Source organism: Pezoporus flaviventris, unplaced genomic scaffold (genome assembly GCF_033815535.1).
Source record: "Pezoporus flaviventris isolate CSIRO_AGI_PZ_B2104156 unplaced genomic scaffold, CSIRO_AGI_Pfla_v1 ptg000007l, whole genome shotgun sequence".
Taxonomy (NCBI): domain Eukaryota; kingdom Metazoa; phylum Chordata; class Aves; order Psittaciformes; family Psittacidae; genus Pezoporus; species Pezoporus flaviventris.
The window spans coordinates 92,742,849-92,758,930 of record NW_026892555.1 but is presented as its reverse complement, the minus strand read 5'-3'; the positions used below and the strand labels follow the sequence as shown (position 1 = coordinate 92,758,930).

The window sequence follows — 16,082 nt, the reverse complement described above, 5'->3', positions numbered from 1 at the left end:
GCAGGTTTGAGTTTCTGCCCTTTCTGTGCCCATCCACAATTGCTCTTCCCAGCCAACCCATTTCTGAGGTTTGCGAAGGGCACTGCAGAAAAGTTTCCTGTCATTTGAAAGTACAGAGAGGGATGGTGGAGCAGCCATCCCTTCTCTGCCTCTGTGGTTTGAGGGCAAAGGGGTCTTTTCAGCAGTGGCCTCTGCTGCTAGGGCAATGCAGTCATCACATCACCCATGTTTTGTAGGTGAGGAAGAAGGTAGCAAGCCAGGTGAGCCTGCTGCCTCAAATCCCACAAATGAAAATACCTCCGGAGTACTGCTTCAATCTCCCAGGAAGAAGAAAATAAGTTTGGCATGGGCTGGTGTAGTACACTGCCAAGTTATCTGCTGTCACATCTTCCTGCAGTAGGGAAAGGCTGGAAATAAAACATATTAGGAAATCCTGGTGAGGCTAGGTGGGGATAGATGTCTGGAGAAACATCAGCGAGAGGGGGTGAAGGACATTGCATTCAAAAGGAAAATCCATTAAAAATTTAACTATAAAGACATTCATCTTTGACAACTTCTTTGTATGTTGTCTGTTCTTAGCCATTTGTCCTCTTTATTTGTAAATTCCTCATAAGAGGAATTGCCTCTAACTATGTGCTTGTAGAGTGCATATTACAATGGGGACTCAACTTCCCTGAAAACCTGAAATGCAAATAGAGCATAAATAATAGATATTATTTATGATACATAAAAAAGTAACATTGGGCCATGAAGAGGCATTCTAGATGTGTTTAAATAGGCTGTCCAATTCCCTGTTTTCTGAGGACTAATAATATCACTTTGATGGATGTGATAGATGTTTCTTAGAACTCACTGTCAGGCTTTTTTATAAGATAGAAAATATGCTGGTTACCTGTTTGCACAGGATCCACACAGTTTTCAGATGTCTTTTTGTTTAATAAAAATATAGCACAACAAAATGCTGCAGGATGGATAGGAGGAGGAAAGATGGCATATTTGGGCAAAGCTATAAATTCTGTTTTATGTTAAAATTGTATTAATGAAATTGAAGCTACAAGAAGATGAGCACAGGAGAGAGAGACAGCCCTCTAAGCTATTCTTTTCAAGTAATGAAGATGAGACTGTCAGAGATTGAGGTGTCAAAACTGGAAGTGCTGGAACAAATTCACAAATTAAAGAGCAACAAGTCACCATGACCAGATGGCATACATCTGAGAGCTCTGAAGGAACTTAAGAATTAAGTGGTTGAGCTGCTAACAGAAAAATATGCAGCCTTTCATTAAACTGCTATCATGCCAGAGGACAGGAGGTAACAAATACCTCGTCTCACAAAATCTGGAAGGTGTGTTCCTGCGAGCTTGATTAAAGCTGTAGATTGCTTTTCTCTTTTAATCATCCTGGCTTCAGAGAGAAGTTCAGCAGATCCAGCAAAAACAGCTAGCCTCAGCCGATTGGGAGCCTCCAGTGAAGGCAAGCGCGAGGGGTTTGCTGATTCAGCATACAGTGGTGACCATTAACCTGGATATGGCTGGAGGGCCTTCCAAGGACTGACTTAAGTGATAATTAAAAAACAACTGCCCTAATTACCCCCTGCCTTCTCAAACACCCACAGGTACCTATCTCTCAATTGGTTAACTCTTTCTTTGGCACATTTATGAATAGGATGAGAGGGCAAAGCTATTGCTTTACTAACCCCAGAAGTTTCCTTCTTCCTTTATGTCCTGCTTTCATTTTCTTATGATCCAGAAAAGAAGCTCTCTGTGGGAGCATACAGAGGAGGAGGCATGGAGAGTTAAAAATTAGCTCAACATCTACCTGTGCAGCACAAACCATGTACTTGTATCATTGCATCGATTTTAAGGTGAGTGTTCAATTGTCTAGTCCTGCTGTGCTGTTACCTAGTGTGCATGCAAGCACACAGCCCAGCTGATGGGCATGAAACCATGCAGATGTGTCCCCACAGCCTCAGGTGCACCTTGCATTCACAGATTAGCAGTGCAGGGCATCCTTGCCTGTGACAGCAGATAACTTGGCAGTGTACTACACCAGCCCATGCCAAACTTATTTTCTTGCCTTTTCCTGCCATGTAGAAGTGGAGAACCCTACCTCCACAAAAGCTAGGCTGACAGATACAGGCATCTTTGATCCCATCTTCTGGGTGTTACAGAGCAGAGGTTTTGCACTATTGTGCTCATATCAGATTGAATAAAGTAAATCTTCCTTCTAGGTACTTAGCCTGGGACAGACAATGTTAGGATTTAGGAAAGTCATCTCTACCAGTGAAGGTCTGCCAGTCACTGGCACTACTAAAAAATATATGCCTCACTTCTAAATTAAATACACCTAGCTTCCATGCTCAGCCACTTGTTCTTGTTGCATTCTTATGGTTAATGACAACCCTCAGGAATCAAGTTACTGCTTTGAAGATTACAAACAGATTTCAGACTATCAAAGCAAGAGCTGTGGGGGAACAATTTAGACACCCAAAAAAAAACATTTGGAGTTTTAATTGAAAAAAAAAACACAAAACCAGAAAAAATATCAGGTCCTTCCTTCAACAGCCAAATCAACCCACGCCTTGTAAGAGCTTTCATTTGCAACAACTAGAGACTCTCCTACCATTTCAAAATATTCAGAATGGGAGAACTGTTATCTAGGATGTACAGAACAGGAGGGGAAATATCTGCTTGAGAATAACCAGCCACTTGGCACTTCAGACATGTATTTCCAACATATAGGAGTGAGACTCACGTCACTGCTTTGAGTGAATGCCTGAAGCTATTATTCGGGTGAAAAAGGCTGTCTTTCTAGTTAGGATGAGAAGTTCTATCCATGTAGAAAATAAAATATACACGTATACAGGAGGTTTTAAAAATACTTTTCTTTCCCCACAAATTAAATAGTTTGTAAGAGAAAACTCCTGGCCATGAACAGTCTTGCTTGCTTAAGGGCTTCACAGCCCCCTGAAGTGACTTTCCTTGCTGCAGAGGATAGCTGTAAAGCAGATTTTGGGAACCCCTGATTTAGCTGCATGGGCTGGGGCCAGCTCTTACCTTGCCAGTATTGTTCAGCCTAGCAGTCAGGCTGAACATACAAACGCTTAAGGACTCCTTGCCAAATGCAGTGAGCATAAAGTGTGGGGCTTCTTTTCTCTGAAGTGGGTGGTCTAGAAAGTGAAACCTCTTCTTCCACAGATGCAACAAAGGAACAATGGCTACATCAGCTATACATAACAACAGCTTTGGAACTGTGATTTGATTCTATCTAACCTGGATCATCATCCTAGCTACAGTTGACGGAGTGGTGCAAAGAAGTGGTGCTGTCTTCTGATAACTGTTGCTAAACCTTGTTTCTCCTTTCGAAGCATATATACTCATATATATATTTTAAATAAAATATGGGCATTTCTTCGGGGGGGGGGGGGGGATGCAGAGGATAACAGTGACTGGTTTAAACTTTTTACTTCTTGATATTTCAAACACACACATCTGTGAATAAAGATCATAGCATAAGCAGAAGTCCTAGCGGGATAGGTGGGCTGGCGTAAACCATCATCTTTCATGTTTTCTCCCTCTGATGGATCTGCTGGAAAAATAGCATATTTTTTATGATGTCTCAAAGGTTATCACTTTCATTATTAGCAAAGGATCATTTCACCATTGTCGTTGTCTCAGTTTCCACCTTCAGAAAGGTAAGTTCTAGTAGATACATCCAAGTGCTCTGGGTGGTCAAAGCCGCTCAGTCTTCTCCTGGAATGGGCAATCCAAGGTTTTAGGTCATGATGGAAAGTCCCATCATGAATGACTCTTGTATTTTCAAAATCTGACAGAGGAACCACAAGCAGATGTTCTCGCAGAAAAGTGAAAAACAGGATATGTGTGGGAGTCCTCGCTGGGAAGAATGGTGGCAGTCCTGCAGATTAAGTAATGACCATAGGACTCATGCTCAGCAGAAATCTACAGCTTAAAAATAGCTAACCCTCCCAACATATTCCCTGCACATTCTTTTCATGGCAGTCACTTCCTTATCCTAAATCGGGCAATAAATATGGACAAATTCACAACTTGCTCTAGTGACATTTAACCTAGAAATACAAGCCATTTTTCATGTTTTATCACACATTAATTCCACTCATGATTATGAAAACCCAAGTTTTCCCATGCTTGACTCAAATCAAGGCATATGCCAACATTTTTGCAATCCCTAGGCTGGTGTAGTGCAGCTTATTCTTCATGAAGCTATCATTGGAAAACTCCATATGGTTCAGAAAATGGATGTGCATCTCTTAAGTGGTCTCCAGTGGTCACTGGCTGCTCTCAAAAAAAGCTTCCGGTGCTAAGACTGCTACCTTTCTCCATAGCTGAGAACCCACTCTGCAAAGAGATGGCCATTGTCACGTCCCAGTTGCAGTCATCATGCTCTGTGGGCTTCTTGCAGACCTTGATGCTCTCTCAGCAGAGGGTTTCTGTTAGCTGCACATCTCTCTGGCTGCATCCATCATCTGCTGGAGTTTCAGAGTCAGTTCAATCTCTACACTCTTTTGGAACCACCAGAAGCTCAATTTGAAGAGTTCAAATTGGCCTGAGTCATCTATCTGTTTTTCAAATCTCTAATTGGCTTTTGGCAAAATTTACTTCAGCCTCTAATTTTTATAGCATATTTACTGTTAGCATTATTTTCTTCTGGTTGAAACTGGCAGAAGGCAGACAAGTGTCACAAATTCATGAAACTGTGATAGATACTCAATGAAGCTGAAATAATTTCTTTCGTGTAGTTGAAACAGACTCAAATAACCAAATCAAGTTGATCCTGACTGAAAACTAAGCTTGGTTTCTTGGATCATGAGCTGAAGTGGCTTCAGGACTTTCGGCTATAAACCTACTAAACCTAAAGCGCAACCTTTGTACCACCCAGTGGAGCCAGGATATCCCTCAGTATCCTTTTCCCTAACAATGTTTGGACACAGAGACCTGGATGCAGGCTGTGGGCCCAGGCAGGCAGTAAGAAAGTGGGTTTGGAAAAGCCAGTGTAATCTATGTGCATTTACTGCCTGGATGGCTCCCTCCTGCTGGAGTTAATAAAGGCAGGTCTGGTGCCAGGTTTCTCCCCAGCTTGCTATCCTTCTCCATCCAGCTGAAACAGTTCAACTGGAAATGTGGGGGTATGCTGGGACCAGCCTGAAGCACTTCTCCAGAGAATGCAAGAGACCGCCACAGTGGATGGACCATCTTGACGGGTTTGATATCAAAGAAAAACAGCGTCTGTTTGACGTTGTGCAGCACTTTGGGTAAGGTCGTTAACTTTTTCAGGCTGTAATTTCTTTCATTTTGTGGAAGTCTCATGTCCCTGAGCTTTGCTCAAGACCCAGAATCTAATGTCTTTGTCTGTTTTCTCCCTGACAAGTCTCAGAGATATTAAAAATCAAAAGCAGACTCTAAGGAGCAAATAAAGCGTCTTTAAAGTACTGCTTTACTTTTGTGTTAAATCACAGAAGCCTTTTGCTCTCTCCGCCTGGCCCCAGTCAGATCTTGCATAAAAGGGAAAAAACGCACTTTAAAGCACTGTTTTCTTTGCACTTCCCCATGCACTTCAAATCATTGGTCTTTCTTGCATTTCTCGTTTATTCCCAGACTGTCTTGTGCCGAATCAGATTATAATACGTTAAACCTCCAAGAAACACAAAGCTCTCCAAAGTGCTCTTTGGAGTCTCCATACATGTGTCCTCCTGCTCTTTCCTGCAATAATTACTGCCATCCCAGGGTCAGCCCCCGCATGCAGGTCCCGCTCAGACACACTCAGCCTCACCTCCCTTCACTGCAAAATGAATTCAGGGTGGAATTTGCCTGTTCATCGCCTCTGGTTTTGTGTGCAAAAGCAACGGAATTGCCTTGTCTGCAAGGATGCCCTGCCCTACTTTTCCAGGCTCAGTCCCTTTTTGCAGGAAGGGCCTTCTGCAGCTGCTTTGGAGAAGTAGGGATGGTGGTTTCTAACCAGCTTCTCTGGACGCACCTTAATTCCCTCTCTACTAAAGGCAGGGAATCATTCAAATCACAGTTCTGGCCTGATTGACATCTATGCCAATGCTCTCCTGGTTTCAGTAAGACCGGTGCCCTCGCCCCTGTGCAGTCTTGAGTGAAGACAGCCAGGGCTGGGAGCAGTTCAACAGTATTTGTACTTTCAGAAGGAAACACTGCCTTTAGCTTGGCCTTTACCCTGAGCAGAAGGCAGCTGCATAGGGCTATCACATCTAGAAAGAACAGCCTCATCCTAAGGCAACATAGTGCAAATAATTGAAGATAAAGCTATTGCCAACCACATCAGCATCAGCTTTGTAAGCCCGCAGAGATAGTTCACAGGGAGGACCTGCCCTGAGCGTGGTTTGATTCATTACTCACAGGTTACTGGAGAGCAGTAGCTCTGATTTTCCCAAGTAATACTTACAGCTCTCCATAGAAGGACATGAGGAGTTCCAGGAGGGACTCAAGGGTGCAAACAGCCCTGCTCTGCGGCTGCCAGGGCTGCCTGTGATTGCTAAAGCTCCTAAGAACTGCGGCTGCTGCTGGTCGAGGGAAAGAAGCAAGAGCCACAGCCCTAGGTGAGCTCTGCTGGAAGCAGCTGAGGACCGCTTCTGCCCATTCAATGCCACAATGCTCAGTATATAAAAGTGGCTATGAAGTCACAACAAATAAGTCAGTGTAAGTTCTGCAGAGAGCATTACTGAAAAAAAAAAACAAAACCCAACAGTAAGAAAGAGAGAACAACTGGAACACTTGACATCCAAAGAAACATCAATGGGAGCTGAAGCCATGCAAGCACCTTTTTTTTTTTGCTTCTGCAGGGGTGGAATGAACAAAAGCCCTAGGTATTATGAAAATCTGCAATGTGGTTTTTGGTCAGGTCTGCTCCCAAGAATGAATTCCTAAGGGAATGAAAATATTTGTCTGTAAGCTACCACAACTGTCCTTTTCTTTCTTCTGGAGAATATGAGGCTACATTTCTTCTGAGGGTGTAAGGATAGCAGTGGCAAACTAAGTGGCACATGCTTCCACTAGACCCTTGTTAGCAAATCTGAAATCCCTCCTGAAATGCTACTCTCCTGCCAGTCCTGATCTCTACTTCCGAAACAAAGCCTGCTCTCACATTTTTGTGGTGGTTTAATAATGTGGAAGAATGGGACTGTGATGGAAACAGGGAAGGTTAAAAATCTATTTCTACTCTTGCCCTAAGCAAGAAATGAGCAGATACCTCCCAAACTGAAAGCCTGGTTATCTCGTCTGCTGCAATGCCATGCCAATAAAGAAGCCTTTTTTCTATTTAAAGAAGTAATATAATAAAATGTTGGCTCATTTCATTATAATAGCTAGGAAGGATTTGCTAGTTTCACAGCATAAATTTAGATTAATTTTTTAGATTTGACAACGTTATAAAAATTATATTGATTCTGAAATTATAATTTTAGATTGGTTCTGTCATTTTAGCCTATTAGCAGTCTTTAAATGAAGTGATCCAGTGTTACAATCAATCTTATCTTCCATTATGCACTTCCTGGTGCTAAAATGTGAGATCGATTCTAATTAACTACACTGGTTCAGTTATTTGGGTAGTTTGTTCAGGGGAAAAATAGTTACTGCCCTAATATCACTAAACAATCTATTATACATTTTTGTACTGAATTTATATCCAAAATGAGTGTCACTCCTTCGGTAAAAACAAGTCACAGCTCTCTAAAATCTTAGGATGGCAACATTAGTGCTATTTCATTAGCCAATACAGCATATGACATATTTTCAGGGTCCACCTGAGCTTTAAGAAGCAAAGCAGGGTCAGCAAAAAATACTTTCTCTGCAGCGCAGCCTCTAAATCTATATATGTACAACAAAAGCGACTTCTAAAATGGCATTTCCAACATGCAGCAGCTGCCAGCTAAGAGAACAGGTTTAAATGCTGCTTAAGAATCCATGATGGTGAAAATAATGCTGTGAAGCAAGGTGATGTGATTTAAATATGAATCAGCTCAAACATACTTCTTCTTGCACTCCCTAGCTTCAGCTTGCACTGCTGTGCTGGAGCGCCAGTGGGACTGCTGGCAGACCTGGATTTCCACCTTGCCCTGTGCTAGTGTCAAACTCTCTAGACCCCTGGCCTTCAAATGAACTAGAGATGGTGGTGTAAGTGCAAGGAGGTGAGGGACCAATACGCTGTGATCCTGCCTGAAATGAACCTGGAGGTTTGATGAATACTTGGAGAGAGAAGTGAAAGCCAGAAAGACCTGCACCCTGATCTGAAAACAGAGACACAAAGGCTGATGTCAGATGAAACTTGAAGGAAAATGTATATTGCTTGCAATTTTATTTCTTAGTAGGCTTAAATCATTCTCTTAACTCAAACAAACACTATACACCAATCTGTTACTTTTCTCCTCTATAATGCTTGTGCCTGGAGTCTTTTGTAACTTATTCCCTGCTACAGCTTTAAAGAAATTGAGCATATACACCCTCGCTACTAAATCAGCTCATCTATCTGTCACACTCAGTGCAACTTGGAAATTATCCGCAGTTCAAGAGATGCTACACTAGCTTTTCCAATCACTGCCACTGCATCCTTTCGTATGGAGTGACTTGTTGGGGAATGAGTCAAGAATAAGAAATGTGAGCCTGGCATACTGCTGCAGCATATTTCTTGACCTCCCTCCCTTCATACGCCCTCACACATGCTTTGTTCCCATTCTTCTAATGGCATTGTCTTTCTAAGAAGCCAAATTGATGAAAAGAACTGTGAAAGGGAGCAGCAGCTTTAAAATGCTTCACTTACTCTTATTTCTTTGTTGCTTTTCTTTAAGATCTCGTCCTTGGGCATTTAATGGAAAAAAAAATCAGAGATCAGAAAATTACTGTGAGCCCCTTTTCTCTGTCCCCTTTGAGCTGAAAAAGCATCTTGCCAAGGGGAAGAGAAGTCCTGCAGAGGTAGGTAAAACTGAATGGTAAGTGGATCAGCACTGTACTTCCCTGTAGGCCCTCGAGTATTGCTGCCAGTTGTCATGAAGCTAGACAATAATTCTTACTAAGAGGAAATCCCCAAATCCCATTTCTTGATGGGCTCTTTTTATTCCTTCATTGAACACGTCTTGATACAGATGATGTTCTGGCTCAAAAGATTGAGTTTGGATTCTGTGCAAAGCCATTGCAGAAACCTACCCTGGGTGCTGCAGGAAAACTTTTCTGTGGGAATCTCCTTTCTGTACCGGTGGTGTGTTAGTTCAGTGACAGAATAACTGTTTTGCAAGTGAACCTCTTGATTTCACTGTTACTGCTATTGAACTTACATTGCACACCGTCATTAATTACTTGCCATCTCATAAGAAGCCCTCAGGAGCCTGATTCTCCACTGCCTCACACTTCATGTAATCATCTACGTCTGTGGAAAGCGAGTGCAAAACACTATCATACAGCTGCAAGCAGAAAGGTCTGACTCAGGCTGTGCTCCACCACCTTCTTCCACCAGACAGAGCAGTGGAGGATGAGACTGAAAAGCTTCAGAGAGGTTATATACGCACACTGCTCTTGTTTGCACAAAACAAACAGCATTGGTTCACCTTTTTGCTTTTGACTTAAGGATGCCTTCTTGAAGGCCAGTTGGTAGGGAAATCTCATTATGCCTGCAAAGCAGCGTTAGTGTTTGGTGCTGCGCAAGGCGGAAGAGGATGCTGCCTTGGTGGTTGAACAGTGGCCAAAGGAGACTCCAGTGTGATTCGCTTTCTATTCAGGTCTCCCAAGATGACAAGCCGGAGCCACTTTTGCAGCAGCAGAGCCTACGCTGTTACATACCTGGTGAGATGGTGGTGGGATGCAGAGCCTGGCCCCACCTGATCATCCATTGGTGCCACTGGCAAAGCAAGAGGACAGACTCTCCTGCCTCTCACAGCAGTCTCCTGGAGTTTTTTAAATCTCATCACCAGCTGCACAAATTGCTGCAGATGCTGTTTGTAGTAGGAGGCTGCCACAGACATGCTACGTCTTCCATGTGCCATGCACATGGGACATGCAGTTTGCCCATGGCCCTTTGTGGGGTGGCAGGCATTCCCTGTTGCTGCAGCCCTGGGAGGCTGCTGCGGTGTGCCAGGTCCCCCCCCATCCCCATGTTTCATCCCAGCAGAGCAAGGCACCCCTCACCAGTTGGATTTCTAGGCACAAGGATGGCATATTAACATGAGCATCACTAGCAGGCCTGTGGATGGGGGAAAGGCCATGTCCCAGGGCACCTGAAGGAGAAGATGGATGGGGGTGATGTAGAAGGAGACCATGCTGTGTGGCCAATGTCACCTCGAAAACAAAGGGTGTGAGAGTAGGACAAGGTGAGAGATGCTGCAAAAGAGAGAGGAGATGACATTTGTGCAGAAAAACTGCTTTTGTTTCTTTGCCATTTCACAGGCAGTGTGTCTATTGAATGTGGCTTTTGCTGCCAAAGGACTTGTCATATTACATTAGGTTTAGCAACTTCTGCTGTGGCAAAGTGTGCAGCGTCTCTCTTCACATAAAGAAAATATTTTCACAAGTCTGTTCAACCTGCTAACTGTGATTACAGACAGTTGGCCCCTGACATGACATTTATTGCTCCAGCTTCCAAGTGAGATCCTCACAGCACTGCCCAGCCAGCTACCTGAAGAGCACATATGTGTGTGGAGACCTTAAACAAGTTTCTGCTAATGACTTCACTTTGTACCCTTTTAGTAGGTCTTTAGCAGCTTGATAGAAAAGATGTTACACTACAGTAGTACAAACAAGAGCTCAAAGAGCATGTGCAAGCTAGACAATGTTGCCAAATCTCCTCTTTTTATGCTCACCTTCAAATTATATCTGTTCTCTGCTGCAAGTGCTCTTTGCATGCGTATTTCTACACTGCTCAGCAATATTCACCATAAATGGCAACTACTGGGGGCGGGGAAGATCTAAGAAATCATTGCCTACCTCTTGTGAGAGACAATCTCATGCAGAGTGAAAAGACAAGAGGGTAAGAAATTACACGAAAACTAGGGCTGTGCAAGAAGGCAAGGTGTGCTGACAATGGCCACTAAGAAGAGATTGACCTAGCTGGGTCTCATCATCAAGGAGTCCAAGAAAAAACTGGCCAGGAGAAAGTTTGCCATGAAAGAAAAACAAACGAACCCCTCAAAACCCAAAGCAGAGTAAATGAGCAAAGCACATACTTCCCTGTTCCCTGTAGGTTATGCTGATCGTGTTCACAGCTCCACTGGAAACAACTGCCAAGAGACTGACTTCTGACACCACTGCATCCAGTAACTGTTCAGGCTACTGCAAGACCTATGTATCTATTTTCCCCGCATTTGTAAAAAAAGGAAGGATAATGAAGCCTTGGTCAGGACAAAAGAATATCATCTGGCAATCGTCTGGTTATTAATTATTGTTAAGTGAGAGGGGATGAGCTATTTTAAATTGGATTATTTTAACTGTTTTGTGGGAGTTGCCATCATTTAAAAATGTGTTAAATGGCCTGGATTTTAGCCTTCACTTTCTTTTCATGTACAACATACTTGTAGGGCCTGAATTCTTAGATGACTTTCCCTATGCTGTTTTACTTTTGGCAGGTCAATTTGCTTTATTCTTTTCCAAACAGAAATTAAGCTTTGGCCGAGGGAGGAACAGAGCAGAATGCAGCCTGCTGCAACAGCTTGTAGTGAGTTGGAAAGAACTCTGTGTTATAGATGAGAGCTGAGCAAATACCCTTCTTTTTTTTTTTTTGTTAATTTTACTGTCTTATTTTTAAACTTGCATGTGCATCTGCCAGCAGCACTGCATCTTGTGATAATATTCCTATTAAGCAGGTGGATGTATTGTGAGCACAGAAAATTTAGTTCCATTTCAGTTAAGGGTATCCTCTTTAGTGATTAAGTTTCTTCTATTTCTTCCGCTGGACTGGGAATTAAACTGATTCTGTGGCATCAGCCTGAACACGCTCCCTCACAATTTTGTCTTCTATCATGTCAGAAAATTATTTTAAAAAAGGCCATATAGGACTCAATGGCAGGCTCTCATAATTTCTTTTGCCAGTCGTACACCCTTGACAATAAAACAACTTGTGCCCAGAAAGGATACGTAAGAGCTTTGCAGCTCTGTTCTGCTTTCCTTGTTCACTCTTTTAAAGTCATCCCTTTCATACTCTGCTTGTACTGACATCAACTGAAGTGGGGCTGGATAAGCGACAAAAGATGGGTATCAATACACAAGGATGGAGAGCTCACACTCTGAAACAAAACCATTTTCCCTCCTTCTCTCCCCACAGCTCAATCCAAAGAAATCATCTCAGAGCAGCCTCCCCTGATGTTGAGATCCTTTCCTGGAGATTTCTAACGTGCTGCAGTAAGAAACGTTTCCCAAGACCCTCCATAGGTCCCCACGGATTTTTCATGGTCCAGTCTTGGTTAAAATAAAAAGCATATTCAGGGGGAATGGCTAATGCTCTGCCTGAATACGACATGCCTGTTGGAAAGTTTGTGATGTGGTACACTAACTCTCTGATTTGTTTGGCCGTGTGAAAACCTTTTAAGCTGGCTCTGGAAATTCACCCCCGACGCCTCTTCTGGGGCTTGTACTTTTATTTTTTCCCCATTTCCTCAAATCTTTCTCTTGTTTCTAAAGAGTGCCATCGTCCGTTCCTGAGCCCTCAAATCCAATTACCAAACAATGTACAAATATATGGCTGAGCGTGGTCTATGGGAACAGCTGCAAAATTGCTAATATTAGGTCTAATTTAGCTACAATAAATTAGCAAGTGTGTGGAAGCAAAATGATGACAGCATAATTATAACAAAAGTCGATGTGTTGAAGTATATGGATGACAATACATACTAATTTTAGTGAAAAAACGCACCAAATGAAATGCATGCAACGAACAGACGGGACTAATAGCTCAGACACATATACTTAATGTGACCAGTCAGTGTAAAAACAAAAAGATAGATGAAGCTGTTCAGAACCTAGTGCTAACAAGCAGTGTAGTCTGAAACCATTAACTGTCAGGGGTAATAACACTCAAAGTACTGAAGTGCAGTAAAACAGCAGCACTTTTCTCGGGATGATGTGCTGATGTACAAGCACACACCTGTGAAGAGGGTACTAAATCTATCCTTGCATTTATTACTATGGAGGGAGGAAAAACAACACTAATAATGTAAAGTATAAACGAAAATAGCAGACAGCAGAGAGTGACATTTGCATGGTCCCAGTCAGCTTGTTAGCTGAAGTGGGTTTTAATTAGCTATTTTCCAGCAAGCAAACGAGCAAATTAGTGGCAGCCATAAACAAGCAGAGACAATCAGGCCCAAAGAAAAAAAAAAGAAAGAAAAGATCGGACCTTTTTCGGTGTGTTTTCCTGTCACAACTACAATGCCTTCATGCTTCAGCTAAATATTTCTATTAACCTAAAGAATGTGGAAAACCGAAGACCTTGGCAATGGTGCGATTTCCCAAAGTGGCTCAAAACATGATGTTAATAGTACCTCAGGGACTAAAAGCCCTGCTCTGAACAAACCTACCCTCTGCATCAAAGGGTAAAGCTTGGGCCTCCCGTGCATAGCCTCAGGGGTCTGGTGCACCTGGCTTTGCCCGCCCTCCTGCTGAAGACTGTCCTCTGCTCTTGGGACCACGGGGCTCCAGTGCTGTGCCTCACTCCTGCCCTGGATGAGGAAGAGCAGGTGCTTCAGAAAGTGCAGTGCAGGGTATAGGTGCGCTGCTCTCCATCTTCACCTTCACACTGCAACAGACGTGAGAAAAGCAATGGCCAGTTGAGACCAAACAGGTGCCAAAAGCAACCAGCTACTCTTGCTGCTGAGGAAGAAAGCTATGGCTCTGCAAAGGCAGCAGGAGACAGAAACCACTGAGGAGGGAAGAGGTGAGCAGCAGAGGACAATCCCTGGTGCTAAACTACCTTGCTAAGAGAAGATGCTTATTTGTGTAAGGATAAGGATGGAGCCCCTGGCAGATAATATGGATTCCGGCAGTAATGAACAAACCCACTTTTGGTGCTTCTTTTATTACCATAGTACTACCGGCTGCATAATGAAACCTGCCCCGCTGTTACTGTAACATGGAGATGAAGATCCTTCACAGCCTGGTCAAGTAAGGCTCAAGGTTAAGCAGTTTACTGCAGTACTTTTGTTACTGAACTGATTATATTAACAATCAGCCATAATGAAAAACATGGCAAGCTTATCCCTTGAGTCAGACATGTTTACCCTCCTGTTCCGTCTGATTTTAAGAAATGCTGATGTTGCAAAGATAAGAAACCAAATACAACAGGGCAAATTACTTCAGCTCTTAGGTTTTATACCTGAAGAATTTAGGTACATTCAGCGTAAGATACAAGTGTGCAAAGTCAGAGAGCAGTAAACAGCTACTAGAGGTAGTTGCTGGGCAGGAGGATTTGGGGATCTGAGCACTAATCTAGACCTGGAGAAACTGAAGTTCATATTTCACTCTATGAGAGACTTCTCCCATGACCATGGGTGACACAAGCCGTCTGTCTGGAGATAGCAGTGCTTCTGCCTTAGGAGTTTGCTGCAAAATGTTCATTAAACACTGCATAGGGCTCTGATATTGTGGAGAAGGGGCTAATTACCTGGAAGTGAAAATGCCCTAATAAAAATTAATCTTATTTATGCATCACTATTGGTACATGTGGCACTAGCGAAAGACATTGCAGCAGGCTTTCAGTTGGTATAAATTATCAGGAAGCTGCAGGAGAGACTCTCTTGCATCCCTGTCCTTGTCTTGTGCCAAGGGTATTACAGTCTAATTAATACAGATAACATGAGCGCAGACGCTTACCTGTTGGGCGCAGTTGGAATACTAACACAAGGGGAGGGCTGGAGAAAGGCTCTTGAAGAAGGTTTATTTTATTTAGTTCATTTGTTTAGTAATGTTTTGACGGTCAGAAAACCCTGGCAATGAGTAGAGCCCAAGAGGCAATTAGTAATGGGGCAGAAAATGTAATGAGCCAAAAAATGAATTAACTTGAGCAGACTAGGCACAGACACAAGGGGCCAATGCTTTTTGCTAGTTTATAACCCCTGCCCCTCCACTGGATTCAGAAAAGTAGGATGAGGTGTGATTTAACATAGAAACAGCTCGCAAGACATTTCCTACCGCACTCAGGGTAGCTCTTTGCCACAAAAAGCACTGCCGATGCGCCTGCAGGCAGGCAGCCTCACTCAGCTCTTGCTTAGAGTGAGTCTCTACCTATAAAGTTTCCTGCCATTACCACCACTGCTGAGGAGTGTAGATCACCACCATACCCAGGAAGAGGGGACAGACAGGGGTACCCTGTCAGACAGGAGCTCCAAGCATTGCCCCTGCCCAGCAAGCAGGGCAATGACAGGAGTGTAGTTTGTTCAGTACAATGATGAGCCATACACAGGCAATCTCTCTTTTGCTGATTTTTTGCTCCCTTTGCCTCTTCAGACTTTCTTTTGTTCCTCTTTTTTTTTTTCTTTGAGGGCTTTCAGGTATTAGCAAACATACATGCTTTGAATTAGGATTCAGTCTTTGGTTCTGAATCGTGGACTGGTACTGTTTTCAGCTTATAGGAAACCATAAGAACTTTCACCACATTCAAACTGCTTACACATGTTTTTTTACAATGAACTTGTTTCCCTGTCTCTGACAGCTGTATGTGAACACTGGGGTGGGGAAAATCAGGCAATCTCTTTTGCAGGTACACACATGTGGTAACTATCTAGCATTCACACGAGGACACAAGAGGTAACCATCACCCCAATTGTCACGTTAGCCATCATGTTAGCCATTAGAATCAAAGATAACGATTCCTAGTTTAGGGAGCTACTTGACTGAATCGCAGAAAAACACAACTGCCCCCAAGTGTGTGCTAGAATGATTTTCAATGCATGCTGCAGTTCTGCAATGCACAGTCCTATATGGCCCATAAGCTTTGTCCTGAGGGAGATAATTCCAGAAAAAAAAAAAACAAACAAAAAACCCAAACCCCAAAGTTGTTACGTGGAGTGCAGGAAGGGAAACTTTGAGGAGAGAAAAAAAAAGCAAAATAAAAAA

At 43.0% G+C, this 16,082-nt stretch overlaps 1 long non-coding RNA gene across 1 annotated transcript; it reads left to right on the top strand.

Annotated features, from left to right (window-relative positions):
* The first annotated feature begins 7,950 nt into the window (after window positions 1-7,950).
* On the top strand, window positions 7,951-15,986 carry LOC133266433 (uncharacterized). Its single transcript, XR_009742407.1, has 3 exons — window positions 7,951-8,648; window positions 8,840-8,963; window positions 12,298-15,986. It is a non-coding gene; the product is annotated as an uncharacterized LOC133266433 (long non-coding RNA).
* Window positions 15,987-16,082: the final 96 nt, after the last annotated feature.